This window comes from Petaurus breviceps, unplaced genomic scaffold, assembly GCF_028583685.1.
Source record: "Petaurus breviceps papuanus isolate PSGF00001 unplaced genomic scaffold, PetGlider_PUasm1.0 90317, whole genome shotgun sequence".
In the NCBI taxonomy this organism is placed as follows: Eukaryota; Metazoa; Chordata; class Mammalia; order Diprotodontia; family Petauridae; genus Petaurus; species Petaurus breviceps.
The window spans coordinates 207,770-216,793 of record NW_027187217.1 but is presented as its reverse complement, the minus strand read 5'-3'; the positions used below and the strand labels follow the sequence as shown (position 1 = coordinate 216,793).

The 9,024-nt window shown below is 60.7% G+C and overlaps 1 protein-coding gene across 2 annotated transcripts in view; it reads left to right on the top strand.

The window, feature by feature from the left end:
* The first annotated feature begins 6,820 nt into the window (after positions 1-6,820).
* TSPAN4 (tetraspanin 4) overlaps positions 6,821-9,024 on the top strand; it is a 70,024-nt gene continuing 67,820 nt past the window's right edge. Inside the window, exon 1 of one of the 2 annotated variants that reach the window (XM_069107892.1) lies at positions 6,821-6,906. The gene's annotated coding sequence lies outside the window, so the exon portion shown is untranslated. Of the gene's footprint in view, positions 6,907-7,998; positions 8,023-9,024 lie in introns of those variants that run through there. The other variant, XM_069107891.1, reaches the window with a different exon arrangement.

The following is a 9,024-nucleotide window of genomic DNA, read 5'->3' as shown; positions in this document are numbered from 1 at the left end:
GGGGGGCACCGGAGCTCCTGGCCCAGGTGAGTGGCTGCGAATCCCCCCCCCCCCCCCCCCGGCAGCCTTGGGGGAGGAGGAGCCGATGCCTCCCTCCCCTGTCCCGTCCGTCTGTCCATCTGTGCTTCTGCCCGGGCCTGGGCGGGGGGGGACCCACGGAAGGCTGCTTGGGGCGGGGGTGCACCGGAGCTCCTGGCCCAGGTGAGTGGCTGCGAATCCCACCCCCCCACCCTCCGGCAGCCTTGGGGGAGGAGGAGCCGATGCCCCCCTCCCCTGTCCCGTCCGTCCGTCCATCTGTGCTTCTGCCCGTGCCTGAGGGGGGGGACCCGCGGAAGGCTGCTTGGGGCGGGGGGCACCGGAGCTCCTGGCCCAGGTGAGTGGCTGCGAATGCCCCCCCCCCCCCCCCGGCAGCCCTGGGAGAAGGAGGAGCCGATGCCCCCTCCTCCCCCGTCCCGTCTGGGTCCCCAGCTCCCCCGGCCATTGCGGGGCCCGCCCCTGCGGCGGAGGCTGGCTGGGAGGATCTGCACATAGATGGGGAGGGGAAACCCTGGCAGGGCTCCTAGAGAAAGCCGGTTAAGGAGGGGCTGTTACTTGCTTTCTGGGGATGACGGGCTCGAGAAGGGAGAAGATCACAGCCCCCCTGGGAGCTGGAGAGAGTTCAGGGCCTCGAGCTGTTTTGGGAAGGGAGCGCCCCTGTGCCGAGGCAGCTCAACCCAGGCAGAATCTGCTCCCTACCCCCTAATCCCTGGCCACAGTTGGGGAGCCCCTGGGAGGAGGGAGGGCCCACAATCTGTACTAAGCCCCAGTGATCCCTTGTAGCGTAGTGCTGGGAGCCGGGGGAGGGGCCTGGCTCCTGGGAGGCATGGCCCCTTAGGTTGGGTGGTGGGGAGGGCTCCGGGTGGGAAGGGGGGGGGGGCGGCCCTGGGGGGGCCGGGGGAGGGCTCCCTGAGAGGCAGGAAGGATGGGGGCTTCGAGGGCCGGCTTAGCCTTTCCATCTGCTTTTTAATGACTGGACCAGGCCCAGGATTTGGGGGGGGGGCACAGGGAGGAATGGGGCTGGCCAGTCCGTGGGGGGAGGGGAGAGCAGGCTGGGCCTCAGCCCCCCTCTCCCATTTCAGTGGGATGCTTAGGCCGCTGCTGACTTCTGATCTGTGGGGACCCCGCAAAGGAAATGGACAGTTGTGGGGCATGACAGGAGGAGGAAGGGGCTGGGCTGGGGCACCTTGGCCTCCTTAGTCATGGGGGCTTGTGTCTGGGGTGTTACTTGCCTCCCCCAAAGAGGAATTATGAGTCCCAGCCTAGGGGGGTGGAGGTGGGGGCAGGTAGGACTGGCCCTGAGATTTGAGGGCTGGACAGGGTCTCAGTTTATCAGTCCAAGCCTCCTCCTTGTGTGGAGAAGCAACTTCACCCAGACATGGTGAAGGGTCTTGTCTGAACTCATTTTAAATAGTGTGGACAGAGCTTGGATCTCCAGAGGCCAGGCTCATTTTGCTGGACCAGGCCCTGAAGAAGGTGGGTGGTCAGCCTACATTTATTAAGAGCCTGCTATGCATTCCCTCTCTGCCCTCCTCTGTCTCTCCCCCACTCTTCTTCCCTCTCCCTCTCTCTCCTTTCTCTCTGTCTCCGTCCCTTTTCCTCTCCTCCCCCTTCTCTTCCTCTCCCTCCCCTTTTGTTTCTCCCCTCTTCTTCCCCTTCCCTTTCTACTCCCCTTCCTCCCTTCTCCCTCACCTGTCCCTCTTCCTCCCTCTCCTTGTCTCCCCCCTCCTTTCTCCTCCCCTTTCCCTCCTTCCCCCTCTCTTCCCTTCACTCTCTGTGTCTCCTCCCTCCCTTTTCCTCTCTCTTCCCCTCTCCTTTCCTCTCTTTCTGGCTTTCCCCTCCTTTCCCTCCCTCTCCTCCCTCTCTTTCTGCCTCTCCCTCCCTTTCTTTCTCTCTGTCTCCCTCCTCCCCTTCCCTTCCCTTCTATTACCCCCTTCCTCCCCTTCTCCACTCCCTCCCTCTCCTTTCCCATCTTCTCTTCCCCAAGGGGGAAGTCTGTGGGCTCAGGCTGGGGGCGAGGCAGATCCACATTCCCAGCCAGCCAGTCATTTACTGGCACCTACTATGTGCCAGGAAACGTGTGCTAATGGTCAGAGCACCGAGATGGGGATCAGAGTCCCTACCCTCCAGTGGCTGCTGTGGACCCCTGCCTGCTAAGCAGGAAGGCGGCTCCCTCCTCCAGGCTGAAGCCCTGAGGGCAGCTCCACACCAAGTGGTACCCAGGGAAGGGGGAAGGGAAAGCTGGCAGGCAGCCAGCCTTCCCACAAGGGGGGAGTGAGGAGGGAGTCTTCCAGGGCTGGGGGCTGTCTGAGGGTGCTGAGGGGCAGTTTCCTGCAGATACTGGAGCCCAGCCCTGCCTCCGATGCTGCCCTCCTGCTGCTAGGCCCAGCTGTACTGTATTTCAGCCCCAGGCTGGGGGTGGGGGGGAGTAACAGGGGCAGACTTACCCTCTGGGTAAGATTTCTGGAGAGCAGTGGGAGGGGGAGTGGGGGGGCTGCGTGTTTGTGTGTGTGTGTGTTGGCAGAGGGGCAGCTAGAGACAGACTAAGTGGCATCTGGCCTGAGTCCACTTTGGGGTGGGGGACTGTAAGAAAGGAATGGGGTGGCATTGACGGTGGTGAGGAGGTCGGAAGCCCTTTTTGCGTCTGCTTGCCATCTTGGTGAGGGAGCTGAGCAGCCGGAGGGAGGGGAGCCCTGCATGCTGTCCAGTGCGCTTGGGGGCAGGGCTGTCTCTGAGGTTGCCTATGGCAGTCACTGCCCCCTCTTCCCATCCTGTCTCCCCCCAAATGAGGGTGGTGACTGTCCTCAGCCTTGGACTAGTAGGGATTTCTCAGCCGGTGTGTATGGAAGCAGAGCCTTCCTCTTCCATGGCCCCTTCCCCCTCCCTCAGTCCTCTGTTCTGCTGCTCAGTGCCTCCTGACCCCAAACTCTACCACTGCCTGGCTCTGCTGCCTCTGGGGAGCTACTGAGCCTGGGACTGGGGAAGTAGCCATTCCTCAGCTGTAGGACCTTGGACCAGTTGGAGCCCAAAGCATTCGTGTTTCCCATTCCACTCTCCAGCTGGGTCATTGGCCTGCCTTGACAGCGTGTGTAGCCCAACCCTGGGCCTGTGGGTATAGCCCAGTGGGCAGAGCCCCCCCCTGAGCCTGCAGGTATAGGCCAGTGGGCAGAGCCCCCCTGGGCCTTCAGGCAGAACTCCCCTGGGTCTGTGAGTGTAGCCCAGTGGGCAGAGCCTCCCTGGGCCTGCTCCCCACTTCTTCCCCTGGTATCAGCAGCAGTGGTTTGACCCCCAGTGGGACTGGGCTCTCAGGTACTGAGGCCCTTGTGGGAAGAGGCTCTGGATGGAGGGGCATCCACAGGCTCTGAGGACAGGGAAGGGGGACCTGTGGAGCTGACCTTGAGCCCACCTCCGGAACACTTTGCTCTGGGGATGGCTATGAGCCTAGGCAGGACAGTGGGAGCTGAGGGGCAGCTCCCCCCAGCAGGGGGCTGTGGCCAGAGGGAAGGTGGATGAGACCTGCTCCCTGGGCTCGTGGTCTGGCCCCCCCAGAGGTGTAGCAGCACTCACATAGGTCAGGCCCTTGGCAGCCGATGAGGCAGCCTGGGAGAATGGGCCCTCCCAGCCCCAGCTCCCAGCACTGACATCCTAGGGCTGTTGGGGGGGCGGCCTTTGAGGGTCACAAGTGCATGAAGTGTCCCCGGTTCCTGTGGATGTGTTGGTGTGGACTGAGCTGTGACCCCGAGGCCAGCTTCTGGTCACAGCCCTGGTGTGCCCAGGTCTACTTTGAGGCCCCCTTCGGACTCCCTGCTGCCCATCCCCACCCAGTGGCTCTTCTTTCCTCCTCTCTGCCTGTCCATGTCCCACCTACTGCCCTGGAGCCTCAGTTTTCCCAGCCATGCAATGGGAGTGTCGGACTGACAGGCTCTTGTGTCTCTCAGCCTCCCCTTGGCTTTGCAGGATGTGGCAGTACTTAGGAAGCTCTGTTCTGCTGCACCTTTGGCCCAGGGCCTGGCACTCAGTAGGTGCTTAATAAACGCTCCTTCCTTTCCCTTTCACATGGGCCCTGGCACACTGCCATGTGGGAGTGTACTTATAATTGTGTGTGTGCACACGTGAGTACATGTGTGATTGGGTGTGCATGTATGAGTGTGTGCACATGTGTGCATGCGAGAGTGTATGTGAGTGTGTACGCATGTGAGAGTATGTACAAGTGCGCACACGAATGTGTGTGCACATGTGACTGTGTATGTGTGTGCACATGTGAGTGTGTGTACATGTGAATACACTGGGATTGTGTGTACTGTGAGTGCATGTTGGTACGTGTGTGCATGTGTGCACACACATGAGTACATGTGTGTGAGTGTGCACACGTGAGTATGAGTGTGTGCAAGTGTGAGTACATGTGTGATTGTGTGCATGTTGGCACATGTGTGAGTGTGCACTCAGTGAGTGTATGTGTGATTACGTACACATGCATGTGGGTGAGTATATGTGTGTGTGCGTGTGAGAATGTGTGTGTGTGGCCCGGAGCCTGGTTGGAGTTGGGCTGAGACCAGGCCTCTGGCCTCCAGGAATCTGCTCTTGGATGGTCTCGCCTGGACATGGCCTGGGCAGGGAGGAAAGGAGGGAGTGGGGATGCAGGAGGCCTCCAAGGTGGGGCAGTCACAGGAGGCCTCTGGGTCTTTAAAATCTAGACCTCATGCTCTCACCTGGCATTTCCACAATGTTTCTAGGCTTACTGAGTACTTTGCCGTGGGCTGCCCATAGACAAGGGGGTGAGCCTCCTGTCCCTAGGTATATTCAAGCTGACCAGCTAGCCCTGTGAGGTCCTTGTTCTGTGATTCTGTGCTTCTGGGAGGAAATAAGGATGAGGCCAGGCCCCTCCATTTAGGCCAGGAGGGTCTACAGTAGGTCTGGTGGGGGGGGGGCGGTGGGAACCCAGGGTGGATGCCCAGCGAGGCCTCCGAGGGAACCCGGGCTGAGCATGGGCCATCCTTGCTTTGTGGTCTGTGTGTCCTCTGGAATGAGAAGGGCAGGCTGGGGGGCCTTCTCCCCAGGTTCTTGGAGGGTCTCTCTGCATGTCTGTGGCCTTGCCTGGCTCCTGCCAGGTGTTGCGTTACAGAAAAGACATTCCCCAGGAGGGGGCAAGAGGGGCCAGGACAGGGGCTTAGTTCTCTGGGCACAAAGGGGGTCATATGGGGATCAGAGCAACATTGGCTGGGGGCTGATGCCGAGCCATGGGCCTTGTCTCATATGTGGTCTGGGCTCTGCTGCCCGAGATTGCCAGGGAAAAGCAGGCTCATATTAGGGTGGGAGACAAAAGGAAATGATTGGCTTTAATGTGGGGACAGCCCCCCCCCCCAAGCCTGCTCCTCTGAGGCCCCAGAGCCTCTGGGTGGGGCGACTGTCTTGGGAACAGATGGAAAGGGGGGGCTGGGGCGGATCCTTCCCAGGGGGTTCATGCATGTATTCAGAGACCCCTCAGGAACCTGGTACAGTCATGGGCAGTACCCAGGGCTAGGCAGGGCCCCAGGATGGTGGCCCCTGAGTGAGAGAGCTGAATGGGAAGGACCAGAGTTCTGCTTTCTAACTTTGATCACTTACTGTCCAGGCCTCAGTTTCTCCATTTGTAAAACAGAGACTCAGCCTAGAGGCCCTGTGTGCCCTCTGATCTTGTCAGGGAAGAAGGAAGCCAGAGGCCAGCCTGGTCTGGGGAGCATGGGAGTGGTCCTGCCAGACTGGCCGGGTCCCGTTCCTACCCCAGGCTTTTGCTTTGGTGTCGTAGCCACACAGGGACTGACGCTTCTGGCTCTTTGTGTGCTGTGGTGACCCTTAGTGATGCCCCTCCCCTCCCCCTGCCCTCTGACTCTGGCCCCTTGGGGTGTCCCCCACCTTCCCTGGGGTCCCCTTCCTCACCTTTCCAGTCTGTAAGGGCCAGGCTAGGTCTGGGAGAGAAGGGGGGGGCGTGCTCCTTCATCTAGGAATAACTGAGGCCCCTGAGCATTTAGGGTTAGGGCTAACCTGGAGTTAAGGCCAGCCTGGAAAGGTCAAGGGAACCCTTAAAGGAGAGGAGGCTGGCTGCCTGGCAGGGGCTGTAGACCCATTGGTCCCTGCCCTGGCCTGGGGAACCCCAGGAGTCACCTGGCCAGGTCTGGATACCACACACAGGAAGGGTCCTTGAACCCAGAGGTGTGGGGAGGCTGGAGGCCAGGGCGGCTGGGCCTTCTCTCTGGGGGGACATTGCAGAGAGGCTGGTGCAGAATGGAAGGGCTGGGCTCTCCTCCGGAGAGGAGGGCCTGGAGCTGCACTGCCAGTCTTGCAGGATGAGGACATTAGCCTGATGTCCCAGTCCGGTGGGCTGTTCTCCCTGCACTTATTGGCCAGGCAAGCTCTGCCCTCTGGGGCCACCCCCCCCCCCTTTACTGGATGGCCTCCCTCAGATGCTAGTTTCCTCAGGCCTCTTCCCCAGGGGATGTATCCTTCCCTCTGGGGGATCCCCCCATCCCCTGAGATGGGTTCCAGGGCTGACTGCCACAGAGGGGTGGCAGTGCTTCTGTGCTTCCCCTTTTCGGGGGCCTTCCCTGCATCCCCCTGTGACTGGAGTTTGGGGGACATAGCCCGCCAGGCCTCACCACAGGCATGTTTGCCTTTGGTGGAGTAGCTCAGTGCTCTTTGGGGGCCTGGGGGGCGTGGAGGGATAGAGGTGGCCTCAGGCTGCCGGGAAGCTCCAGGCTGGGGCCTCCTGCCTTCCTGGCAACAGCAGAGGGCTGCATAAAGCAGGGACTGGAAGCCAGGCCATCCTGGGGCTCCCTGACCAAGCAGGGTCTGCTGGCCCTTTGTTGGAGCCTGTCCTGGGCAATTTGCCCTTGGGTGAGTGATTCCTCTTGTGCCAGTGATACTTCAGGTCCTTTGTGCCCAAGCCTCGTGCTGGTTGAACTCTCTGCCTGAAGCCCTGGCCCCCCCATGCCCTAGCCCACTGGGACTGTGCACAGACAGCTGTCTGGGAGCTACTGGATGGGACCCCCCCAGAGGCCTGCAGAAGCCAGCCCTTCTCTCTTCTCTTGTCTGCTGGGGGTGCCAGGGGCTTATCTCTGTCTCTGGTGTGTGGGGGAGTCCTGGGGCGGGGCTGGAGTTCAGATGACTCCACTGACTGCTACTTCTCAGGAAGGGGACTTTGGAAAGTAACCAGTTTGTTTCTATGGGTCTTGGTTTTGTTATCTGTAAAGTGGAACTGGTGAACTGGACCTCACAGGACAGTTGCTGAAAGGAAAGGTCAGTTGTCTCGTGCCTGTGCCCTCAGTCTCCTTGGCCTTCATCACTTCCCTCCCCTGCACTGGCCCTAACTGTACCTGGTACTCCCTGGGGGGGGGGCCCACCCCCAGCTTCTAGGGCAGAGGCGTTTTTTTGGTTTTCCTTTATATTTCCGAGGGCAGACAGTAGGCTTAAAAAACCCTTTATTTGATTCGGTCATAGAGCTCCAGTTTGGAGGGGAACGTTCTCTCCCCCTCTTTAGGGCTCCCTGGGTCTGGGCAGATACCCAGGGAGGCTGCCTGGGAGGGGGGCATTCTGTGTTTCAGGCTCTCGATTTTCCCCTTTCCCTGAAGGGCTTATGGGGGTGAGGGCTCAAACTCCAACCTGGACCCAGTCCTCTGGAAGGTTGGCAGCCCTCCTGTTGTGGAGCCCAGTCTGGAGCAGCTCTCCAGGTCTCTACCCCCTTGCCGTGGGGCTGCTCTGTGCCTGGTTCCTTTCCTGGTTTCCTTGCCATAGGTCTGTGACCAGGTTCTGCTGATGAATGTCAGGGATACCACTCCCCTGGGCCTGCTGCAGCGCAGCTCCCAGACTGCCCAGAAAGGCACAAATTGGGAGTTATTTCTGAGCAGGGAAAGGGTGAGTCAGAGATGGAGAGGAGGGTGGGAGCTGTTGCCGGGGCTGCTAGGAGTGATCGGCAGAGCTGAAATCACCCCAGAGGGAAACAAAGGCATGCCAGTGAGTGGGCTGGGACAAGATGGGAGGAGGGAAGGAGCCAGGGTCTGACTGGGGGGAGGGGGCCTGACCTAGGAGACCAGGGGAGCTGGGGCAGGGATCTGGGCACTGAGGATGCATTATCCTGTAGGGGTCTGATTGACTAAGAAGCCCCATCATAGAGCTGAACCAGGGCAGGGAGCCAACAGGTAGCCTTTAGGGTTCTTCTGAAGGGGCTAAGGAAAAAAGGGTCTCTGGGGGTGTGGCTCACTCACGTGAGGGGAGGACTTAATGGCAGTAGCTGGGTGGGGGTCTTCAAGGGAAGCACGGAGCCAGAGAGGACCCCTCAGGCTGTGTGTGTGTGTGTGGGGGGGGCAGCTCTGCTCCTGTCCCAGGGGCCTGAGGGGCCTGGACCTCCCCGCTCTCCCCTTGGCCTCTGGTCTTGGTCCAGAGCTGAGAGGAAGGGGGCCTCAGCTTAGGGTGACGAGCCAGAGGGGAAGTTACAAGTTACGCCGAGTTCCCAGAAAAGGCGGAGTGGTGGCTGCCCCTGGTCGGTCAAAGAATGTGTGTGGGGGGAGCCACTGGAGGCCCGCCCTTATCTCCCTCTCCCCCTCCCGCAGCCCCGAGTCTTGGCCGGCAGATGGGCGGGAACCTACCGACTCGAGCTGGCTGGGGGCTGGCTAGGGCTGGGCAGGTTCTTCCTCTGCCCCTTGGGGAATCTCGGGCTCGCCCCAGGGGACCCGTGGCCTTCTGAAGGGCGGAGCACCCGGGTAGTCAATTCAAATGCACGGGATGGGGGTGAGGTGGGGTGGCCCCGCCCCCCAGCTGCTAGTAGAACCAGATGTTCGTAGTTAAACTTCCCAAAAGGAAGAGGGGCCAGGGGTGGTGGCGTCTAATGTGTGGTGAGTCCGTCGGGTTGTGTGACGTATGCGGGACTGATGTGTGCGTGTGCAGGGAGGGGTGCGCATACGTGAGGTGTGTGTGTGCTTGTATGTGTAGTGTGTGCGTGCATGGGGAAGGTGTGAC